Source organism: Aythya ferina (genome assembly GCF_964211825.1).
Source record: "Aythya ferina genome assembly, chromosome: 1".
NCBI classification, from domain to species: Eukaryota; Metazoa; Chordata; class Aves; order Anseriformes; family Anatidae; genus Aythya; species Aythya ferina.
This window is the reverse complement of record NC_140296.1, coordinates 117554404-117579940: the sequence shown is the minus strand read 5'-3', so window position 1 is coordinate 117579940 and position 25537 is coordinate 117554404. Positions and strand designations below refer to the sequence as shown.

Here is a 25537-nt window from a genome sequence, read left to right as displayed (position 1 = left end):
GGGTTCAGAAGAACTGCTAACTATTATGACTAGTGCACAGGACACTACGCAAGTCTCTGCTGTCTGGCCAGGAGATTAAGGAGACGGGGAGAGCTGAAGAATGACTAAAAGACAAAGCTTGCAGGGGACGCTGCACAAGTCTCTGACATACAGCCAAGATGGACAAAGGAGAAGGACAAGAGGGAGGAAGACTATGAGCCTTCAGCATGAAGACTCCCCGTGCACCCAGCACTCTTTACTAGCCTTTTATTAACCCCACAAATAAATCTCATAAAGCTAAGCTGACTCGGAATTTACAACAGTATGATGAAAAGTTTTGCACTCCAAGTTGGGAAGGGGAGAGGAAAATGTTCATGTATATGTGAGAATTGTACTCAAACAGCTGATTACACCTTTGCATACACCTTTTAAGGGAAAACTTTAAACCTGAGAAGCAACAGGCAGTTTTCTACGTTTCCTGATATGATATCATGATAGATGATATAGGTATGATATCAAAGGATGATATCATACCTAGAGTCTGCTGCAGGCTGAAAAGTAGCCTGTGCCTCAGGTACCGTTTTATGCCTTTGCTTTTGTTACTACATCCTTGTAAGTCTTCAAAAGGGAAATGAAATTATCCTACCCAGAAGCAACACCGTCCAGAAGACACTTGAGTTGTTAGGGCCTGAATTCTCAACGAAACCAAAGACAGGGATCTTACTGACCTGGAGAAAGAGGCTTTAATCTCTCCTGGCTTGTTTACTCCTGAAGGAGCGTGAAAGAGACGCGTGTCCTTGTATGTGAAGAGGAGGGGAAGGAACAGCTAGTGCAAGGAACACACAAATCCGTTGCGCCAGACTAATAGGTGGTTGGCTCTGAGCTGGGAGGCTGCAGCAGAAACACAGAATTATCTAGGTTGGAAGAGACCTCCAAGATCACCGAGTCCAACCTCTGACCTAACACTAACCAGTCCTCCACTAAACCACATCACTGAGCTCTACATCTGAATGTCTTTTAAAGACCTCCAGGGATGGTGACTCAACCACTTCCCTGGGCAGCCCCTTCCAATGCCTAACAGCCCTTTCGGTAAAGAAGTTCTTCATAATACCCAACCTAAACCTCCCCTGGCACACCTTTAAGCCATTTCTCCTCGTCCTGTCACCAGGCACGTGGGAAAATAGACCAACCTCCACCTCGCTACAGCCTCCTTTAAGGTACCTGTAGAGAGCGATAAGGTCACCCCTGAGCCTCCTCTTTTCCAGGCTGAACAAGCCCAGAGAAGGACGGGGGAGGGCGAGCAAACGGCTGTGTGGTGCTTAGCTGCTGGCTGGGGGAAACCACAACCACAGCAATGCAGTCATGTAACCAAATTAAAGCCTAAACTTTCAGCCCGGCCCTTGACCTGAATAGGGAGTGAGGATCCGGATCCTGGCACTTATACGTGATAGTTTATATGCAGCCAAAGGAAATACTGCAGTCGGAGGTCATGGCACTAGATTTTGAAAAGTCCGGCATAAAGAAGAGATGTCAGAGAAGCAAATTTAAAAAACATTAATGTCAAGTAAAGTCTTTCTGATTGCTGTATTCTTTATCTGTCGTGACTAGACAGATGAAAATCTATGACTGCAAATTTGCCTTTTAGGTCATTTTCTTTTTCCTTATATTTATTTCTTTTATTTAAGTTGATTTCTCTTATTTTAACAGACTCTGTACTAATTTTCCTCACAGAATGACTAGCAGAAATATGACCCTTATATGCCTTTTGTAATTAATTAATTAGGTCAACTCTAACCACTAAGCCCCTTGTCAGCCTATTTCTATTAGCGATAAGGAGCAATTGAACCTAAAACATAGAAGCCAGGTTGATGAGCCTATTCCACAAGGTCTCATGACTCCACACATGTGAAGTGAAATCTGCCAGGTGGGGATCATTTGACCTTTGCTATAAAGGAAGCATGAGGAGTTATAGGAAGAACTGCCACTCCCAGAGAGTTTGAGATTCAGGCTACTTAGGGTGCTTTTCTATTGTTCTGCTGAAATGGACTCAGTGTTCCTGAGTAGGCTGCTTTTTCTTCATGTTTTCTACCACTTCTACGATATAGCTTTGGAGACACTATGAACTGGTAACATCAGGGGTGAACACTCAAAACAGGAAAATCCTGGTGATGCTACTGCCCCGTAAAGTTGTTTGGCAGCGACTCAAATTCAGAAACAAGCAGGTAAGTGTTCATGGGTCCCACAGTGAATTTCTGTTTGGGAGCTCGAGGACTCCTGGTCGCCAGGACTGGGGACCAGTCGCATCCCAAGGAAGCTGCTCCAATTGCTATCCATTGACAGAGGTTAGACTTACTGACCTGTTGTTCCCAGATTTTATTTTTTTTTCCTGCCCTTCTTGAAAATCCAAATGGCACTGTCTTTCCTCCTGTCTTCAGGCACCTCACGTGTTCTCCAGGACCTTCCCAAGATGATAGAGAGAGGTTCAGTGATCACATCTGTCACCTGGAGACCTGTAGTAGCCCCCCACCACAGTGTCTCCCCTACCAGCCCACCCCTTAATTGTTACTGGCAAGCTTTCCACCTGTCAATCACCCTCCCCCAGCTGGAGCTGGGTACACTCTAATTGCTCCCTCACATAAAGGGCAACCCCACCCCCTTGATTTTCCAGCCTGTCTCTTCTAAAGAGGACAGAGCCCTCCATGACTGCGTTCCAGTCATGCGAGCTGTCCCACCACATCTCAGTGATCGCAATGAGATCGTGGCCCTGTGACCGAACACAGATCTCGAGCTCATCCTGTTCATTTCCCATGCTCCGTGCATTGATCTACAGGCACTTTAGGTAAGCAGTAGGTACAGTTATCCCTGGGGGGATGCAAGAAGAAGATACTGGCCGGGGGATCGGGAACGCTGCCTTCTCTGAGGAGCCTTCAGACAATCCTATGGGAGAGCTCAGACGTTTTTCCCTGTCTTCAACAGTGACGGTAGTGTGAGAAGCGGACCCGTGCACACAGCTGCCCCTTGCTGGTAAGCAGTTGCGCATTATGGGGAATCATAAGTCCTTAGGAACAAGGACTGTCCTGGTAACCTTACAGCTCATTCTCCTTAATAACAATTGGACAGTTTATGAGCCTGAAATATGGGATCAAACTGAGGTCAAGGTGTGGGACTCTGCAACTAAAAACGACAAGGTTGCAGTGGGATTGCTTGGCACCTGGCAAGCAATCTCTGAGGCCTTAAAGAGCCATGTGGAGCCACAATCACAAACATGTGGCTTGCCAGACAGTGAGGGAGCTGCGGGCTCGTTTACTGATCCGACTGCTATGCCATCACCATGGGCCCCTCTGCTGCCACAGCCATCGAAGGCTTTTGCTGTTATGCCCCCTGTTGACCTGGATGTGCCTTTTGGCCCAGGCCTATTGGCCTTCACAAGGAGATGGATATGCTTTTCTTTGATCCGGGAAGAACGGGATACGTAAGGCCTGAAGTCTGAGTTGCTTGACAACTTAAAGCGAGACATTGTTCAAAAGGAATGGAAAATGGAGACTGTTAAGTCATGGAACATAAAGGATTGTTTGTTACCTTTCCTGATTGTACGTATGTATAGGCATACTTGGGTTTAGTATGTAAAGCCATGTTCTGTATATTTAGAAAGTTTGATGTTTGTGTGTGCGTGTTGGTGGAGCGAAGACTCCCCGCACACCCAGCACTGTTTACTTGCCTTTTATACCTTTTAGAAATACTTGTTTTATAAATATTACAAAATTCAGATTGAGTTGAGATCTCATTTATAACAGAGGGGACTCCACTCTCAGCCGCTCACCGCAGGAGCAGACAAAGACCTGCTGAAGCTGCAGACAAACGGTATGTTTTCAGCTGCTGGAGGAATACTAACTGGAGTGTTAATAATTGTATGTCTTATTCTTAAATGTCCAGGTATTTTGTGCTGAAAGTATTTGAAAGTATAAGGGTTTGAAACAAAGTGTAACAAGTCACTTCACGAAGAACAGTCGGAGACAATACTTGTTTGGGTTGGTTATTATTCTAAATTATGTTCTTGTGGTATGTATGAGATGTGCTTACATATGGTGTTATGGTTCTGTATTCTCCACGAGGGGACTGGGCGGAGACGAATGAAGTGTGTGACAGACCAAAACGAAGGGCTGTTTTATCCAAGGTTTGATTGGTGGTGCCCAATATATGGGCCAGGCGGTGTATCTTGTGAGCCTATTTTTGCTCTTAAATGCTTTGAGTGTGACAAGAAAAAGGCGGGAGCATTATCTAAGTAACTAACAGTTGAGCAGTGCTGGTGTATTTGCTGTGGTGTTTGGTCAGTGTCCCTCGTATTGGGGGGGAGGGGGCTGACTGATTATCAAAGCGGTAGAACGCAGAGAGTCATTTCTTTAGTGGTTTGGGCTTGAGCCTTGGGAAATTTGGTAAGAAGGGGGAGAGCGAGTTTATTTAGGCCTCAATACCTTTTTAAACCCCCATATTGACGGATACACAGGAGTGATTCCTTGTTTTGTATGGGCTTCCTAACAAAGTGCATGAGAAAAATTGGCATTCGGCTCGAAATTCGGTCCTGTTGAAATGTAAATTTTGTGGAAAAGGTGGTAAAGTTTGTCTAGAAGACAGAAGGCTGAGCGCTTCAGCTGTTTTCCTGAAGTTCCATGGATTCATGATTGGAACGGGTCTCATTAATAATCTGAAATAGTACAGTTTGTATGTGGGAAGAAGCATTGAATCCCAGAGAATTGGGACATTGGGGAAGAAGATTAGGAAAAGATAGTAAAAACCTGCAGTAAAAAGGTTTGCGTGGAAATTGAAACAAAGGACAGTAACTAGTAAGGCATAGTAATAAATAAAGAAAAGGGAATGGAAAATCAAGGAAATGAGTAATATCCAAAACAAAGACGTTTTAAAGCCTCCTTGGGTGCATATTGGCACATTGGAAGGATATTGTTAGAACTGGGGGCACAGAAAGCAAGAGGACTTTCACTAGTTACAAAAGATGAGGAAAAGGCGGAGGTGCTCAATGCCTTCTTTGCCTCAGTCTTTAGCGGCAATACCGGTTGTTCTCTGGATACCCAGTACCCTGAGCTGGTGGAAGGGGATGGGGAGCAGGATGTGGCCCTCACTATCCACAAAGAAATGGTTGGTGACCTGGTACAGCACTTGGATGTGCACAAGTCGATGGGGCCGGATGGGATCCACCCAAGGGTACTGAGAGAACTGGCAGAGGAGCTGGCCAAGCCACTGTCCATCATTTATCAGCAGTCCTGGCTATCGGGGGAGGTCCCAGTTGACTGGCGGCTAGCAAATGTGACGCCCATCTACAAGAAGGGCCGGAGGGCAGACCCAGGAAACTACAGGCCTGTCAGTTTGACCTCAGTGCCAGGGAAGCTCATAGAGCAGATCCTCCTGAGAGTCATCACGCAGCACTTGCAGGGCAAGCAGGCGATCAGGCCCAGTCAGCATGGGTTTATGAAAGGCAGGTCCTGCTTGACGAACCTGATCTCCTTCTATGACAAAGTGACGCGCTGGGTGGATGAGGGAAAGGCTGTGGATGTGGTCTACCTTGACTTCAGCAAGGCTTTTGACACCGTCTCCCACAGCATTCTCCTCAAGAAACTGGCTGCCCTAGGCTTGGACTGGCGCACGCTTCATTGGGTTAGAAACTGGCTGGATAGCCGGGCCCAAAGAGTCGTGGTGAATGGAGCCAAGTCCAGTTGGAGGCCAGTCACTAGTGGCGTCCCCCAGGGCTCGGTGCTGGGGCCGGTCCTCTTTAATATCTTCATCGATGATCTGGACGAGGGCATCGAGTGCACCCTCAGTAAGTTCGCAGATGACACCAAGTTAGGTGCATGTGTCGATCTGCTTGAGGGTAGGAAAGCTCTGCAGGAGGATCTGGATAGGCTGCACCGATGGGCTGAGGTCAACTGCATGAAGTTTAACAAGGCCAAGTGCCGGGTCCTGCACCTGGGGCGCAATAACCCCAAGCAGAGCTACAGGCTGGGAGAGGAGTGGTTGGAGAGCTGCCAGGCAGAGAAGGACCTGGGAGTGATGGTGGATAGTCAGCTGAATATGAGCCAGCAGTGTGCTCAGGTGGCCAAGAAGGCCAACGGCATCCTGGCTTGTATCAGGAACAGCGTGACCAGCAGGGCTAGGGAGGTGATCGTCCCCCTGTACTCAGCTCTGGTGAGGCCGCACCTCGAGTACTGTGTTCAGTTTTGGGCCCCTCGCTACAAGAAGGACATGGAGGTGCTCGAGCGGGTGCAGAGAAGGGCGACGAAGCTGGTGAGGGGCCTGGAGAACAAGTCCTACGAGGAGCGGCAGAGGGAGCTGGGCTTGTTCAGCCTGGAGAAGAGGAGGCTCAGGGGCGACCTTATCGCTCTTTTTAGGTACCTCAAGGGAGGCTGTAGCGAGGTGGGGGTTGGCCTGTTCTCCCACGTGCCTGGTGACAGGACGAGGGGGAATGGGCTAAAGTTGAGCCAGGGGAGTTTTAGGTTAGATGTTAGGAAGAACTTCTTTACAGAAAGGGTTGTGAGGCACTGGAACAGGCTGCCCAGGGAAGTGGTGGAGTCACCATCCCTGGAGGTCTTTAAAAGACGTTTAGATGTAGAGCTTAGGGATATGGCTTAGTGGGGGACTGGTTAGTGTTAGGTCAGAGGTTGGACTCGATGATCTTGAGGTCTCTTCCAATCTAGAAATTCTGTGATTCTGTGAAAATCGCTAAGCTTTGGATTATTTACTAGCACAAGAAGGAGAAGTTTGTGGAAAGTTTAACCTTAGTAATTGCTGTTTAGAGATTGATGATGAGGGTGTTTCTTCCCAGTAGCTGGTAGAATGCTATGTTCTGGCTTAGGATGAGAAGAGTGCTGATAATATGCTGATGTTTTAATTGTTGCCAAGCAGTGCTTACACCAAGCCAAGGACGTTTCAGCTTCTCACTCTGTCCTGCCAGCGGGCAGGCTGGAGGTGCAAGAGCAGGGAGGAGGGCCGAACTGCTCGGGGTTAGGCTGGGCATTGGACAGCAGGTGGTGAGCAGTTGCTTTGTTCATCACTTGTTTTGTACGCATTATTACTAGTAGTACTATTATCATCATTATTGTCGTCATTGTTATTGTTACTATTATTTTTTGTCTTTATCTCAACTCACGGGCTTCACTTTCCCGTTTCTCTCTCCCATCCCAGAGAAGGAGGGGGGGAGGTGAGCAAATGACTGTGTGTTGTTTAGCTGCCCGCTGGGTTAAACCACAACAGAAAGAAAAGCTGTAAATGAACTTGTAAAAGAAGTGAAGAAAATTGCACATGTCCCAGTTCAAATTTGGAAAGGAATCGATCTAAGAGGATGATGGGAAGGGGCTTTATGGGTGGTGATTGGCTTGCTAAAATAAGGATGGTTATATTGGGGATAGGTGGAGGATTATTAATAATTCCATGTTTAATAACTTGTATTACCAGACTAACACACTCAGTTATACGAGGAATGCAAATATCTGCGGTACCTGTTGACACAGAACCAGGGAAGGAGAAAACCCATTCCCTGATGATAATAAAAACAAAGAAAGATCCAAAATTGGTATCAATTGGTATCAATTTGGCAAGTATTGACTTGATTGGAAAGGAAAACACGAATCAATGCCATGAAAAAGGAAATGGGGGATTGTGAAATGTGTTCATCTGATTCGTGTCAGTATGGACCAGTGCTAGGGCCGCAGGGTATGATGAATGTGACCTTCTGTCCTACAGACCCTTGTATAACCACAAGTCTAAGAAAAACGGAGTGGTTAATGTATGTAGTTCTTGTATCTTGCAAAGGAAGGTTTTAGCAATTCGTGTCAACAGAGAGCTTGAAGGGAAATGTAGTTGTAGGCTTTTCCTTGAAGTCTCTGATATCTGGGGGGTTCAGAAGAACTGCTAACTATTATGACTAGTGCATGGGACACTATGCAAGTCTCTGATCACTTCTTCTCACAGCTTTTTCTCACTCCTACTCCTGTCTTCTCACACTTGTCCTCTGCTCCAGTGTGAGGTCTCCATGGTCTATAGGTCTTGAAAAGAGAAGTGCTCCAGGATGAGCCTCTCCACAGGCAACAGTTTCTTCAGGTATATTCACCTGCTCCAGCAGGAGTCCTCTATGGGCTGCAAGGAATGTCTGCTCCACAGCAGACCACCTCCTCCCCCTTGCTTTTTGACCTTGGAGTTCCCTCTGTCCTTTAGCATTTCTTGAAAATGTATTATTATTATTATCATTATATTTTTTTCACATTAAACCGAAACAACAAAAAAAAGGAGAAAAAAAAAGTAGGTAAGGGTACATATAGTCACAGTTTTAACAGATTCTAAATAAATGCCTGCAATAAGAATTGGAAAAGAAACACAGCTAGCATATAGAAAGGAAGTATGACTGTGAGACACGAAAATGCAAGCTTGAGAATATAAGCAAAAGAGGGGGGCTTTTTTCTAAGTCATAGAACTACACAAGGCAGACTTTTATTTTTGTCTTTTGGGGGTGGGAGGGGGTAATCTAATCCAAAGAAAGCTGGAAAGAAAGTCTGAGTGTGTATCATTTATCTGAACTAGAAAACCACAAAACTACCATTTCACTGGTATCAGTATAGATGGTATCAGTCTCATTTTCATTAGAGCATTTAAAAATATTAAATATTTCAGTGTAATACACACATGCATCATTTTGAATTCTTCCATACTTCTTGAAGTTAAATTCAGCTATGGCATTCTTTCCTAAAAGGTTTCAGATTTAACAAATGCACATTTTTAATAGAAAGGGAAAATTTCAAATATTCCTGAGAAAGCCTGGATAAAAGGTTAGAGCATTACATATCAACGAAGGGGCAGTAAAAGGCAGCTTTAATAAAAGCAGTACTTTCTACTGGAAATTCACAGAAAAGCAGTGATGGAGGCTTAAATACATGTAGAATACAGGGCCCATTGATACTTGCATATGAAGGTCTTCAGAGAAGGTGAGCACAAACACAGCAGGGTAAATTGTTTGATCACAAAATGGGAAAGCAAACCATCACATAAAAAGGAAAATAAACTGTCCCAATACCACAGAAGCACGGTATTACTCCTTTGTTGCTTATGAATGCAACATGTTTGTTACAAGTGGAAGAGAATTTCAGTAGACACATCAAAATTTCTTTCTTACATTCATTAGCAAGACCTTATTTGAGACTAGCGACAAGAATACTTGCCAAAAGGGGATCACAAATTGAAGTAATTTTGAAGCAGACAGATTATGAGCTCAGCAAAAATATCTCCCCTTACAATTAGACTTTAACTCATTCATCACTCATGAAATTAGCAGCTGAAGGCTGCTCATCTATGGAGCAGTAAAATCTAAATAAGAGTAGAACAAAAACTCCAAAGCTGCCTACCACCATCTCACACAGTACGTCCTGTCGGACAGAATGTGATTCTAGAGAGAAACACATAGGCACCCGTTACAGAATTATTAACTAACAGGTTTCACTTGCATAACTTCAGATTGATCTAACTGCCTGTGATAAATCACTTCTGTATCTAAAAGACTGCTAAATATTGTTTACTATTCATACCTTACATTTTTATAGCCTATTTCAAGACATAACTATTCTTACAAGAAACTCACACATGGATCCTTGCCTCCAAAACTGTTTTTAACCAATTTTTTTTCCCACCGTACACGGAGGCTCCCTATACAGCTCAATCTTACGAACTTTTGCTCTTACTGAGCACCAAAAATGGCAAGGTTACTGACATCTACCAGCTTGTGTTTCAGTGTTACAGAAAGTGCAGCTTTGGGGTTACTAAATTGTTTTATTACACAAAGCATCTGTCAATTCCAAAACAGGATCAAAGCGCTTTTACAGATTAATTTTGTAGTGGCTGGCCTTCTGCCACATGATGAATATCTCTGTTTCTGTTGATGCCAGAACAAAACCTTAAAGCCAACATAAAACTGGCAACATATCCTCTGACATACAAAATGGAAATATATTTGCATAGCCAAAGCAGAGGCCTATTACAACCCTAAAAACAGAAATATGCTAAAGAGGATTTAATCAGTATTAGCTTGCTTTAAAAGCAGGCAGACACACAGTGCTATAGCATAGCTATGTAAGTCATGGCCCATGGATTTTTACATGTGCTCTAGGCCAAATTAGTACAGCTGAGGACTACGGTAGTGGCATTGGGTATTACTTACTGTGGAACCCCGTGCATTTGTTACATATCTGAAAGATCCCACAGAACACTGTCGACCTTATGGGCGTGTTCCATCTCAGAAAGATCATGCTAATCATTCTGCCTAAGGTGGAAAACAACTCCAAGCAGGTTGACCTCTAATGATGCAAAACTGAAAATTAAGGGAAATTAATTAATTAATTAAATCTCAAGCAGGCAGGAAAAAGCAATCAAAAAAGATAACAGAATAACATCTGAAAAGGGAGAGTGCTCAGGTGTATAAGAGAAGGGTCACAGCAGGGAAATTTTGGCTATGGAAAAATGATGACTCCAAAGCATAATATACACACGTTAACTAGCGAAGTGTGAAAGGCCAGGGAACCCTTTCCAGCTGACACGATCACACAAAGGGCCAGAGAGCAGGTAAGCCTCAAACAACAGATGCTAATAAACCAGAAACAAGGATCTGCTAGCAACTACTCTGCCTTCGTTTGTCATTTGCCAACCTCCAAAGTCTCCCCAAAATATATGCATACACTCAGGGCTAGTTGAAATACTCAAATAACTTCAAAGGCTTTTCTCCTTTCTGCTTCGTCAAAACACACCATTGCTTGGATCCTGGAAACTACTCCAGATCACTCTCTCTAAAACCATGGATTAGAAACCCATTCTCAGAAAAAAAAAGACTGACAGCAGAGTCAACGGAAGAAAAAAACTCCCCCCTCAAAAAAAAAAAAAAGTGAACACATTACAGAACCCTGGGGCCATTCACAAACTAGAGAGGGAGACCTCACAGAGATCTAATAAAAAAGGGAGAACAGGAAATGACAAGAGTGTATGACTGTAAACAGATTTTAAATGGAAAATCACCTCTGCTTACTTTTATTTAAACAGGATTGCTTTAAAAAATTAAAAAAAAAAAAAAAAAAAAAGAGGAAAAAGAAAAACATACTTTACCTCTCCCCACCTGTAATATTTAGCAAAATAATAATGCCAAAATTATTTTTAGGAACTAATCATTAAACCAATTTTGCACCTGAAAAAACCTGCGATGTAGACAGGATGTAACAGTACATTCAGAGCCCTCTTACAACAGAGGTCAAGCTGCATGGTGGATCCTTGCAATACACACTTGTAAGTACCCTCAGGGATCAACTGAGTACGTGACTTTGTGGATGAATTTTCACAGAATCACAGAATTTCTAGGTTGGAAGAGACCTCAAGATCATCGAGTCCAACCTCTGACCTAATGCTACAGTCCCCACTAAACCATGTCCCTATGCTCTACATCTAAACGTCTTTTGCTAGTATTATAATTTACTGATATGGATCTTTTTTTCACTTGATCCAGCAAATACTTCCTAATACCACCATATTGTAAAACAGTGGGTCAGTGTTAGCAGCTGAGAGAAAAGTAATGTGTTCCTTTTTCATAGAAATCATTAGCTAACCTTGACTGTGCCCTGAGAAGTCTCCCTTCTTTCCTAGCATTGCTTGGCTTTATAATTTTGCACCTAAAAGTGATGTTTTTATACACTCATGTAAATAATCCTAACAACCTAGTAACAACATTGCTTCTAATGTAGAAGGTGGCTGATACCCAGAACAAACTGTAACCTGCACCTCCCCATTTCTTTCTGAGCATCTGGCAGCCAGATGCTAAGCTCAGAGATGAATGCAAACAAGAAACCAGTGAAATACTGTGAAACAAATCTATTTTAATAAAACATCCATTATTGAGGAGTCTGGAGACTTTCTCAAGCTGACACCAGGAGCAAAGACCTAAAAGACAAGTTCTCGGAGGACCCCAAAGTTGTAGAACAGAGTAAGCTATGTCAGGCAGAGTCCAACTAGCTGTGGTTTATGGCCACGACATTTTAAAAGGAGATGAATTTTTGAAGACCTAGGCCATAAAAAGGAAATATATATACTTAACTACTGCAAAAGCCCTGGAGCTTTTGGTCATTAGCCTCAAAGCAGTCTAACTGAAAAGAATATTTACTAGTGCTAAAAACATCCACTGCATTTTTTCCTCAGAGGTACCAATATATATTCAACCTAAGCACATTAATCAATACCAACTCTTATTTCAGAACATCTAAGCCCTAAAAGTTCTAAATAATATTGCTTTTTGTAGCAAACAATGTTTATAAACATGCCTAATGGCCTTAACACGGTGGAAAGCACTGTCCAAAAAGGAAAATCTAAAACTGAAATATGTAACTACAGGAAAACAGAAGACGGAGAAAAGCTTGACTCAGAGAAGACCAAAGAAAAACAAAACACCACCAACAAAAAAATATTATTGAGAAAAACAGACAATAATAAAAACGGTGATCCAAAAAGTTTGACTGATAAACAATACAAATGTGAAATTCAACATCATGCCAAAATAATTAGCATGTACTGTTTGAATCACATAAGGAGAACGCATCCATCCACTTCTCTTTAAAAATATTAAGAGAAAAACTTTACTTAGTCAAAGAGAAGATCAACACAATGGGAATTCCCTGAGAAAAATGTAATCAAACTTTTCTTTTCCATCAGTCTGTCATGCACGAATGGTTGCAATGAATGGGACAACTAGATACCAACAATAAACAGTTTAACATAGTCTGGAACTACAGACATCACCATCATCATTATTATTATTACATGCTTTTTGCATGATGTGACCTGTAAGAAGGAATAATGCTGCTTAGAAAATGTGACTGTTCACGGTAAAATATTTGGATTTCTTCAAAAACAGAATTTTAATTCAGGGTCTCTTGATTTATACAAAAAATGGGGATTATTATTACTCTACCCTGCAGTATCCTTTTGTTTTGGGGGGGGGATGTGGGAAGGGGAATAGTTGAATACGGTACTCTCAACTCACTGCAATATAGTGTGATTTTTTTTTAAATATATACCTGAGTCCTACAAATATTAAAATCATTTGTTCCCAATTTTAAATGTATTCTTCAAGAACAAAGAAAACAACAACAAAAACATGGAGCACTTGACCATAAGCACATGTAACAGGTATTTGCCCGACAACACAAAGAAATCAGTTTTACAAATGAAGCACCTTATCTCCTGCTGCCACTGGTCTAACAGCAACAGAGTCTGTACCTTTCACACGGGAAATGGATTCTAAACTGAATCTTTGTGATGAAAAGCTTCTTTATATGTTATGATAACAGCATCCCAGCCTTGAAATTATGGAAAAAAAAAATCCTCATTTTAGACTGAAACTCTGAATACAACTGCAAATTTACATATAATCTCCCAAACATCTAATGCCAACTGCTCATTTGTCTAGTGCCAACAACCTTCCCCGTTTCTAACAGAGAACTTTAATCAAACAAAATGATCTAGCAACAAAAACTCTGGCACTAATTCTAAAAATACATTAGCAAAGAAGTTGTGGTTTCTTTCTTGGAATTGAATTGTACCACAGATTAATAGGAATTGTTGCATTCTTAAAGTATCCCTTAAAGATTTCTCCAGAATTCGACACTAAATCTGAAAAACAAATGACAGCAAAAAGAACAAGAAAAACAGGGTTTTCACCTATTTGCTATGCTCAAACGTATTACTCTTAATTTCACAGAACCAACCATTTACGCAGACTACATTCTTTCTTTCCACCATCCTAGTAACACACATCTGTGTGGGTTAAAAAAAAAAAAAAAAAAAAAGGAAATATATATTTCGTTTTTATCTAAAAAGATGCTTTCAGGAATTCCAAATGATGGGTTGGTACAAATAGTCTCCTGTAGCTTTCAAGATATAAAATGAGAGACTGCAACCAATCCAAAACTAAAACAGCCATTTAAATGTATTCTCTTTCATAATCCTTTACAAAATGAATATACTCCTCAGTCATGTTTATTAATGGGCATGATTAGTCTTGCTAAAATGACTTGCTGTTTTAGTCTAATGACTAAAACCAATCGGTCTGCCTGATGAACTCCAGAACAGCTCGTGACACCCTCCTCCAGCTCTGGGGTGGTGCAGGGGGAGAACAACGCTCACGTCTTCTCATTTCACAACTGCGATTCATCTGCTCAGCAGCACTGGATGCTACCCTGATCAGCACAAAGCCACACAGATTACCTATCGAAGAGGAGAAAAAAAACATGGCCCCTATCACTCGTCATGATGTTCTGCCAATGTTGGTAACTCAGTTCACTTCTAAATTTGAACTCATTTATTACACAGACCGATTATTTCACTTTCTCCACAGGAACATACCCACTACCTATATAATGTTCTACATGTAATTAACTAAGTCTATAGACAAAGTCAATAAACCTTATACTTACTTTATTAAAGGTTTCACCTATCTCATCAGAGAGGTGAAATACCTCTTTTGAGTCACATCACGCTGCAGGAAGAACCAGTGAAGCATTTTAACTCTTTTTTTCTTTTGGACAGCAGTCCAGACAGATACAGTTTAAAAACAACCAAAAAACTGTGCCAAAACTGAGCTTCTAGGCTTTCCAAAACAATTTTTTTGCACAATTTCCCACCCAAAATCAAATAAATCACAATTTATACATCTGTCCCAGTTCAGATTGAAAGTTATCATTAGAACACAGAAATTGCAGGTTTTGATCCACCTGATAGCAGACATAAAACAATAAACAGTGGAATAACTAGCTAAACTACAGATGTATCAAGAAAACCTTGTTTCAATCCTTGGCAATGTACTTCATTTAAAAGGTCTGTTGAATTTGTATTACGCAGGACTCTCAGATTCCTGGTGGAATCCATGAAAGTACATGGATTTGCTTCTTTTTCCAGTAATATGTTTTGCTGAATATGACATCTGTGAGAAAATACATGTGCATAAGGCTACAGACGAGAAAACACGGCAGAGAAGCTTACACAGGAAGGACAAACACAGCGTTAGTACAAGCTCCTCCAGAACATCTCCTCACAGCAGTTCCTGCTCTCCAGGCGAGCCAAGTTCAATGCCCCCAAAAATTCAGCTTTTGACTTCTTAGCAAAAGCTGCCAACAAAGATACCGGCACCAGTAACAGTGGTTATCTGCCCATTTTGGAAAGCTGCCCACCGTGAGCAGAACTGATGCAAACAGACATTGCAAAGACTACTAAACAACCCTCAGTAGGCACTTTTAGGCATGAACAGGTATTTGCACAAGGCTATGTATGCGGTATTTATTAATCACACCTCCTTCACTCTCATTAAAATTGAAAGAAATCTCAACATATGGCTTACCTGTTGATTAAACTATTTTATCATTGTCACTAAACTAGCACACAAGCACAATACATAAAAAACAACTGTTATTGCCCAGGATAACCTGTAGAAAACTGCAAGTCATTGAGCTCTTAAGGAATCCAGGTGTTTTGGCTGTTGCTGGCACTCTATTGGGCTGTATCAGAGGACTTAACCAGGACAGCCCCAGCCGTGGATTTAACTAGCCACTGCAGAGACAGCTGAGAAGTGAACAAGTCATGAGGTGCTGAGGGAAAGGAAGCTTGCCATGAGCTGGAGAGCCTACAAGGCTCACAAGCCAGACATTCCACTTCGGGCCGATCTCTCATCTTTCTTGAAGGCTGCAAGCTATTCCTTCAGGACTTTTTTTTCTATCAGTTCAGCATGTCAAGAGAACAAAGTTTAGAGCAGCAAGAAACAGCCATCAAGCCTTGGAACTTTGAGTCCCTCCCAAAAGAAATAAGGCCTCTATGTTATTTTAGGATTGCTTTTATAATCAAGTGATTATGCGGTTTTAAACACAAAACTCAAAGACATACCTTACAATTAAATGAGCAAAACCAAACACAAAAGGAATAACCTCTTCATTCGTTCCATCAGCTCTCAAACAAAGTGGCTACGGAGATAAAGGTGGTGTCCAAAACCATCAGAAGACACCCTACACGCATATCCCTCTGCCACCAAATTTTCTCTAACCCACAGCATTACAGCATTTCCAAATCACTGTACATTGCCTCACTGTAATTTCACTGAAGAATTAAGTTATTATCTAAAACTGAGCATAAAGGTTTTGAAGATAGTTGAAAATAATTTAGAAAATAGAAAAAGGTGCCATACACTCCACTGAGAGTAGCGCATCAAAAACTCCAATTTATAAAGCATAGGATATGTTACAATGCCCCTGTGGGGTTTTTTTCCAGTGTCAATATTTGTCATTTTCGTTGCCTCGGTGGTGCCCCAATTCTATTACTCATATCTTATGGCAAAAGGTATTACAGGACAGCCATGGCTCCTGAGGCGGAGTGAAGCATTCCAAATGTCACCCCCAAAAGCACAAACAAAAATAACACGGCCTCCATAGAAGCATAACTTTTCTGGGAGTTCAACTTTACCATTTAAATCCAGCCAATGGCACCAGCTCTTAGCAGAACGAGGAAAAAGCTATTTCTGTTTCCACCATATCCTTTTTCTTCCTCCTTTTTTCTTTTGTACTTTTAAACCCCGGACACAAGTCATTAACAAAAGGAACTTTCTTTAGTTGCAGCTTGGTCAGCATCTTGTTCAGATGCCAGTAATGTACTGCTCAAATCTGCTTTAGAGATTTTCCTCTGTTTTGTTTGGTTAAAAGGGAATCCAAATGTGGGTATAGCTTATACTTACAGAAAACTTAACTACAAATTATTAAACAACGAAGGAACACAAAAAAAAACTATGTACCTTCTTATTGCGGTTTCTATTTTGCCCCAAGCATCACACACCATCTTTAGGTGAAAGGTGCCAATGCTGTCAAGTTTTTGATGCCCAAATGCCTTCTTACATGAGCCAGCAGCTGGTAAATTCAGCTAGAGGGCATTGAAACCACGAGGGTGCCAACGTGCAGGAATTCAGAAAGAAGACAAAGCTCAGCAAAAGCACGAAGGAGAATCTTCAGCTTCCCCATCAACAACTGGGACACGCCAAAGACATTAGATTAATCATCTGTACTATATTTGTACAAAAATGACTGCCCAGAGAACAGATGTTCTCTGTTTTGGCACAATCCTGCTCATCTGAATTAGCCACACTATTTGTCGATGGCTAAGCTGAAAGAGTTGTTAGAACAGCAGAGAAGCAAGCATGGCCCTTAGGCGTTTCTCACCTCTCCTGTTATTAATCCTTACAGTTTTTTCTTATTCTTTCATATTTTCAAAGGAAAAATGATCCTTACTAAGTTAACCGGGCAAGATTAGTTCTCCCAGTAGCTGACAAAGGTAGCTTTATCACCTTTACAGACAGAAGTCCTCAAAAAAAAAAACCTTTACAAAAGCAAATCTAACTCAAAACTCGACCCAGTCAGTAGAGCAACAGAAACTGACCTCCCTGTCACTGTGTAGCAGCATGTCACTACAGCAAAAATTCAGGTAGGGCAGTATTTTGCACCTCTGCTGGAAGTCCTTACAGGCACTGCTTATTATTTAAGGATCCCAGAAGTGTGCTGTTGGCACTGAAAACCTATTCAAGGTGGTCAGAGGGATCTTGCTGCCACTGTATAATACTCCTGAAGAAAGCATGTTACATCATCTTAAGTGTAGCAACAGCTGCGTGTGCACAGTCGTTTCTGCATTACTTCAGTTAATGAAGCAAGATGACAGAAGAAGTAAAACCAGGCTTAAGTTTTCAAAGATTTCCATCAGTTGAATCAGTGCTGCTGGCTCTGCCTCAAAGCAGAATGCCAAATGCAGAAAGCGTCCTAGACAGCACTGAAAATATTGTAACGCTGCCCTTACAAAACCTCCCTGCAAGGCCCGCTAGATCCACTCATGGATTTTAGAGCCATTTTCAAACTATTATAAACCACCTTCAGCTCTCCAGAGGAATCCATTATAACACTGTCTCGTGTGATACTTGACAAAGGCATTCTGGCAATACCGTGATTGTTTCCAAGCCCTTGTTAGTTACTGCCTTCACTGACCTTATCACGTTGCTGCTAATAAACATAAGTGATTATCTCTCAAATTTCATCCAGTAAAGCACACCGCACATCAGGCTGAAACATCACTGATTAGTTTTCAGCAAATGTACTCTGCAGTGACATCTAGCACTCTCCAATTTCTTCCTGATGAATAAGGGGGCAGACAACTATGCCAGTGAAATAACCCTATGCCAGTCTCACATATCGAGGTGTTTGTGCCTAAATAGAGAGGCTAAGAGTGAGGTCTTTCCTGCAGCTCCTTGCTAGCATTTTTAATGCCTTATTTGTTGATCAAAGCAGCTAGAGAAACTGCAGTAAATAAAGGCAGGGATGTGTCATAGAGTGGTTCAATATATAACTTTATATCCATTATTGAGGGGATAAGAAAAAAAAAGTCATAAAATTCTCATAATTGTAGAGTAAGCACAGTAATTTAACACATTGTGTTGTGATTTTATGCTGTAACTTCACAAGCAGCTGCTTGAAAGTGTATTGCATTGAAAGCCACACCTGCTTCTCCCATGTGGCACTCTACAACACAAACATGCTTGGTTTCAAAACTGCATGGTACCACTTCTGAGGGCAGTTAAGAACAAAAGCTTTGTAATATTTTTTTTTTTAAGTTTCAAAAAGGCCTCTAAACACAGAGTTTGCTACAAATTCTGACACTTCTTGGAGAAGCATCCCCACATTAATTTTCAAGATATACCATGAGAGCTGGAGTGGTAAATCAGGAAATTTTTCCTCTAAAATTTGTCTGGCAATTCCCCTTCCCCGCCCCCCCCCCAAACAGAAAAGCCATCAATTCAGGCTGTACCCTGCATTCTGCAGCCCGGTTTGCTGTGGGTGCTCTGTCATTCTTAGAACTTTTAAAACTGATCCACAACCAAATTGATAATATTAGATGCAGTCAGCTGATTCAGATCACCAAAGTGAAGGAAGGTTTCAGTGCAACACTCCGAGTGGAGCACACATACTACACAAACCAAGATTTTCCTTGGTTATACACGTATGCAGCTAGGACTAGCAACTGAGATCCAACCAGTAGTTCTGTCCAAGTGTTTGTAGATCTTCTCAAACAACATGAATGTAAGAGTTAGAAGGCCATTCATTTAAAATATTTTAATGAAAAGTCTAGTTCCCTTTGCACTCATAACTTCACCACTCTTGTATTTGCTTGATGGTAATATCCTACACTATGGCAACATCCAGCAACCTGAGTACACACTCTCCTTTAAAGAGAGTATATATGGAAGAGGCCATGTGGCTGTGATTAAATAACACTTTATCTTACCATAAAAGCTCTGTATTCATAAAAACCTCTTCAACTGCATGTCAGGCACATTTCCTCAGGGATAAGAAAATCTCTTTAAAATGTCTCGTCAAAAATAATGAGAATAAAGCCATTATTCGTAAACAATGGAAACCAAACATTTTTGATTTACACTGCTTAACTTCAAAGAGGCACATCAACCGTTCCACCTCTTCATAAAACTTTTTATACAAACATAAATCCATACTGCTAGTTCCTACAGCTTCAGCTAAAATTCAGAACAGCATGGCAACAGAACAGTTTACAGATAGACATTAAAAATTTGGTATGAATTCATGCTGATGATAAAGGAATAATTTCATTAGACTGCCCAAAATTACACATGGCAAAGTCTGCACTTACTCTTTACCTGAAAAATACTAAATTAGTTCATCAGGCGTTATGTATTACAAAAGGGGGAAGGATTAAAGTCAACACAGGAGAGCATTAGCAACCACTACCAGCCATAACAAAGGCAATAGAAAAGGCAAGAATATAGAAATAGAAAAATAGAAAAGTTCATTATTTTCACCATTCAACATAGCTAGGGGTTGTTTCTCAGTTGTTGGTGGTGTTTTTCAGTTCTGCCCCATGCTAATTAAGATAATATCAACAGTTCTATTACAGGTTAAAAGAAGGGACTTTTGCAAGCCTAAAATCTGTCTACTCTAGCCCACTGAGTCAACCCCAGTTACATAAACTAATCTCACAACTAAGTACCCCTTAAAGCAATTGACTCTGCTCTTTGGGACATAGTTACTCAATGTTTCAAAACAAAGTTAACATAGAAACTATAATGTAAATGTTCCCATGTCACCATTCACACTGCCTCTTTCAGAAACTGTATCTTCATTATTGACATCATCTGCCCCAGATGAATCAAAACCAATCCAGCAAATTAAGGATGGAAAAAAACAGGGTAACGGCCACATATTTGATCCCGCAGATGAAGCAGCTGAGCAGTGAGCCACTATGAAAAGCCAGCACGTCCTCCAGTTAACTATCCAGATGCTGCTGCTCCTGCCTCTCAGCCCCCTGCACTACCTATTCAGTCCCCGGGTACTTCAGTTGTGTGTACAACTCTCTGTAGGCATCTCCATCTATTACAAAAACTCTGATGGGCAATGATGCTTCCCTACCCACTGAACTGCTAACCACTGCACTTCTCAAGAATGTTTCCTTGGCAGATAGTGGGTAAGGAAGGGCTGCATACATTTAACTAGGGTAACTTCCCTTTTATTCCTTCTGTGATACTGAGGTTAACCTGCCATATAGGAATAAGTAGTATTAATCTTTGAAAATAAAAATCTTTTATTTTTAAGGGCACATAGTCAAGCATTTCACAAGAGAGGACAATTTACTAATTCACTAGTAAAGAAAGTAAAAGTTGTTAGTTGGAGAGCAAGAACAAAGTGTAAAACAAGTTATGTTAGTGATGCACATACACAAAAGGCGGTGAAGTGCCACTAGCATGGACACGGCAAAGACAAAAAATGACTAGTAAATAGCAACTACAAAATCAATTGTGAAAACTGTCAACTAAGAAGAAGCCTCCTTTTATAGGAGATCAAACCTGACCATTAACAAACAGCATTAAGTCTCCAGTGTCTCTTGTTAACAAGAAAACACAAAGGCCAGCCCTATCCATAACCCCATAATAGAAAATGAAACAGTGCAGCATGACTTGAGCTATTGCACCAATAAAAATGAATTTGCCTGAAACATGATGAGAATTATTTTGCTTCATAAAGTTCCTTGGAGCAGGAAGCACATGTTCAGAAAAGCTCTTTAAAAGTTAGAGATGCTAAATGCTGTGTAACCATATCATTTTACAAATAGTAAGATTTCTTTCTACCATTTACATCCCCAGGCTTATTATGTTGTCACTGACAAGCACTTCACAGTAATTTGCTAGGACCTGAGGAAGTCAGGAGAACACATCAGGCTTGATGAGTTTTGCTTGGCTTCAAGCCAAGTACACATGCACAAAACACTCAGTTTAGGAAGATTCCCATTGGGTCAGGAGACCTGTACTATAAACAGAAATTTCATTTAGTTTTAATCACCTTAGAGCCTTCTGTGTTCCTCAGTCCCAAGAACAAAGATCCATAGAAACAGCTCTTGCATCCTCCCCAGTGGGAAAACAGTGTATCAGGGACTTCACCATTTTTCATATAGAAAAATTTGCTGAAAAATTAACTGCAGAAATTACAAGAATCAGTAAACCCTGTACATTTAGAAGCAGACCTGCAACCTTAAAGTAATCCTTACTTATGAAGGCCCAGTGATCGGCTTCCTCTACCTGCAAAGGAATCTTGCTTTTACAGTACAGTATTGATTTCAGCTTAACTTCTTAAAATATATTCAACTCCTTGGCAATGACAGCTCATGCCATATTTCTGTTTAAGAAATTACAATGGGAAATATCATTGATCTTGGATGTAAATCTGTTTTTTTTCGGAGCTTAGGTTTAATTCTGTCTAGTAGTATTTGAAACATCAATACTCTTATTTCAAACCACAGTACATAAATTCAAGAAATTTTCCCTCTTGCAGCAACATTACTACTTATGATTTAGGATGTATATTAAAACTATTCCAGTAATATTTCCTATTTTTAGCTTCCATATTTCACCCACTTGTATTATAACCTGTGCTGTAGGGATTTTATTCACTGTTACTTTTTTTCCTTAGTGAAGCTGAGTGAGAAAGATTGCACATGTGAAGATGGATAAGATATTAGTATCTAATGAACATCACAGTTGCCTGAAATAAAGGGAGAGAAGGAAAATGAAGGTTTAGAATGGCTTTTTATTAAAACTGAGAAATTTTCATGTAATGAACATATTCATCAAACATAGAACCAGGCTACCAATGTAAACGCTGAATATTTTACCACTGTATATACTAATACTGTGCATTAACATTTCAAGGTTATAATTATATCCTTACTTTCAATTATTTTTTTATCTTTTTTACTTGCCACCTAAAAACTAACTGTGGCAAGATACCTTTCATCTCAAAGAAAAATTATAAATAACATACAGAACTCTATTCTGCAGCAGCCAGCTTCTGCAGCAGCCAGCTTTCGCACCCATTTCTCACCAACTGTGCCACTCCTGAATTGGTGCTGGCATATCTATGTAAGTTATAACATATCCAGGATGAATTATACTGTGTTTTTCTTTCTAAATCATAAACTCCTGTGACATCGTAGATACATCCCACAGTCCACTGTGAAAACAGCCCAGAATGCAGCTGAACCGTGACTGCTGTCTGACCTCGCTTCCCTAGAAACAACACAGACCCTAAACACATCTCACGTGTAATTCATACCAGAGACAATTAAAACAATTCACTTACTACTGCCAGCGGGAATGCACTACCAGATTTAAGTACAGAGATTTCACTAATCTGTAAGCAGAACATCCATATAAAAGGCTGGCTATTTCTTTAATTATCCACTCACTCTGCACAGGGGCTTCTAAACCCAAGACATGAGTGGTTGCTTTTACTTCACGGCTCTATTCCTGCCCTACAAGGAAGATACTATTCATAGCAAATTATAGAAGCGGGAAAAGAGAGAGAAAAAATAAATCAATAAAAAATAAATAAATAAGATATAAGAGATGAAAGTCAAAGACTTCCTATGAGCTTGGGAGCAATGGCATTGGCCCCAAGTTCCTTCGATCAATTTAAAAGAATCAGAACCATCATTTCTCTAGCAAACCAGACAACCTGGAAGTCAGGCGATCTCTCTCCCAGAAGACGCTCTTATTCCCTTCCTTGCTCTAGCACGGAAACAGCCCAGAAGAGAACCCATCTCCCATTATTTTCATTGCAAAGACAATAACATCGCACGTCTTCCTACCCCAAACAAAAGAAAGCCCCACGCTTTTCTCCCAAGTCTGCCTGTCATTCTCCCCCTGCCTCAAACAGAAGTTTCTTTTGAGGACAGTGAAAATGATGAGATATTAATTTGAGTTTGTAAGCAGTGCAGAGAGAAAACACAGATTCGGAAAGAAAAATTATTTTTCAAGCTTTTCTTTATAAATACTAAACTCACTGTAATATGTCTGTTCCACTTTTCTCCTTTCTCTCGCATCAACTGTTTGCTCTTGCCTCATTAGGTACTGTACAGCTACTGAGCTCCATTAAAACGTCAGAAGTAAGGGAAGGCTGATAATGGGCAGAGGCCTGGGACATCGGGCTTCCCAGTTTGAATTCTTGTCTCTGTATAGAAAATTAGTCTATAGGACAGAACAATGTAGGGTTTGAGGAGGCTTCTAGAAGGTCTGTCTTCTGTTCTTACAAGCTCCAGTCCACAAATGCGATTTCTGGAACATTACTTAACTGTCCCCAGCAACTTTTCAGTGTTTTTGTAGAGACAGCTATCAGACAACCTTTCACATCATGCCACTAGATACAATCCTGAACAAACTAACTTCAGAGAAATAACTGTTCCTTGAACTAGCTGAAAAAAATGTTTTGAGTGGAAGATGGAATCAGACAGCTTCACCAAGGCCACTTCTAGCCTAACTTAGTAGGATTCTGCAGTGAGATGCAAGAGGAGCAGCAGTGGTACCATGTCAGAGCATAAATTACAGCAGTAAGTGTTATTAACACAAAATCAGCTATTCAAATAAAGCCATGTCCAAACTATCATTTGTCACTTGGAAGCCACTGGCAGAAGAGTATATTTCTCATAGATGATAAAGCTGGTCTAGGTTACATTTTGCCAATAAGTAGGAAAACAAACCTCTGCAAGTTTATACTGTATTTTTGACCCGGTTTTGCGGGTGCTAACTATAACGAAGTATTTGGACTGTCATCTTTCTGGAACGGGAAAGGCATTTGAGTACGTTGCATCTTTTTTCTGATAAATGGGTTAAATACACTTTGAAACAAAAATAAAGTTATCACTATTTACTGGCAGTAGGGTGGAATTTAGCAATTGGCTTGGACACCCCCCGGTCTTTTATCTACAATTAGTGATGCTAATAACAGTTGGACTCTATGACACTAAGAGCTACCCATACACAACACTTGAAGCAGCACTTCTACCAGTCTGGTATGGAAATGGCAGACAGACCTCAGAATTAAGTGCACAATACTTTAAAGATCTGATCAGTAGCAATTTGTTAAAACCCATTTTTTTCATCAATGTGTTTAATATATCAACTGCCCAAAATACCAAAGAAAAATACATTTATTGTGTTTGTTTTAAACATTCCCACAAAATATTTTAAGGCAGAGGCTTAAGAGTTTAGCCTGTTTACAGAGATTACCAAGCTATAAACAAATTAGCATCTGTATCCAGCATGATTTCTTCAGTAGTTCATAATCTAAGTCTGTGCTCATGAGAAATTTAGTATAAAAAAGCCTTTTTTATTTTTTAAGGAAGTGTGTTTCCTCACATCCAATCCCGTACTTTGTACTCAATATGTTTGCGCTAGCATTGGCCAGAAACCAATCCACATAACTAATGGAAGTAAAGAGCAACCTACACTTAATTGCATGAGTCCAGGTTTGCATATTAATTAACTTTTGAGGAAGTATGTAAAATACTTAAGTATTAGATACATAAGAGCTGATTTACAGAATTACAGTACGTACCACACAACTTTCATCAGGGTTGTCACCTTTATTAGGTACACGAGGCTGTTAAACAGTGAGTTCACCTCTGACTCAAGAACTCCATGTTTTTCACATGAAAAAATGACCTCCCAAGAATGTCGCAGAAAGGATAAAGAGGAACCAAAAGGGGGAAAAAATATTAGCAAATATTTTCTAAAAAGAAATACATAATCTGAAGTGAAAATTACATGGATCATTTTCATTCCCTACCCAGTTGTTGGGGTCAACAGCACGCTGGAAAAGAACAAGATCCCTTATGAAACTGAGTCAAATGTAGACATGAATGAACAGATGAGTAGAATATACAGCAATGCCTAAACCAATAAGCAGCCAGGAATGAAAACTTTCATACACCTAGAGCTAAACTGCGGAAGTTCAGGCATGGCACATACCCCACTTAGTCATCCTTTCTGCATAAACAGCACTTTGTAGAAAAAGGCAGGGCAGTGACCCCTTCAGCTATTCATGCTGCACCAGAATAGAAACCATGGGAAACTATCAAAAACACACAATCCTAGATG

At 40.8% G+C, this 25537-nt stretch overlaps 1 protein-coding gene across 1 annotated transcript in view; it reads right to left on the bottom strand.

The window, feature by feature from the left end:
• The window catches only part of ABI3BP (ABI family member 3 binding protein), a 204218-nt gene that overhangs the window by 174958 nt on the left and 3723 nt on the right, over positions 1 to 25537 (bottom strand). The window lies entirely within an intron of this gene.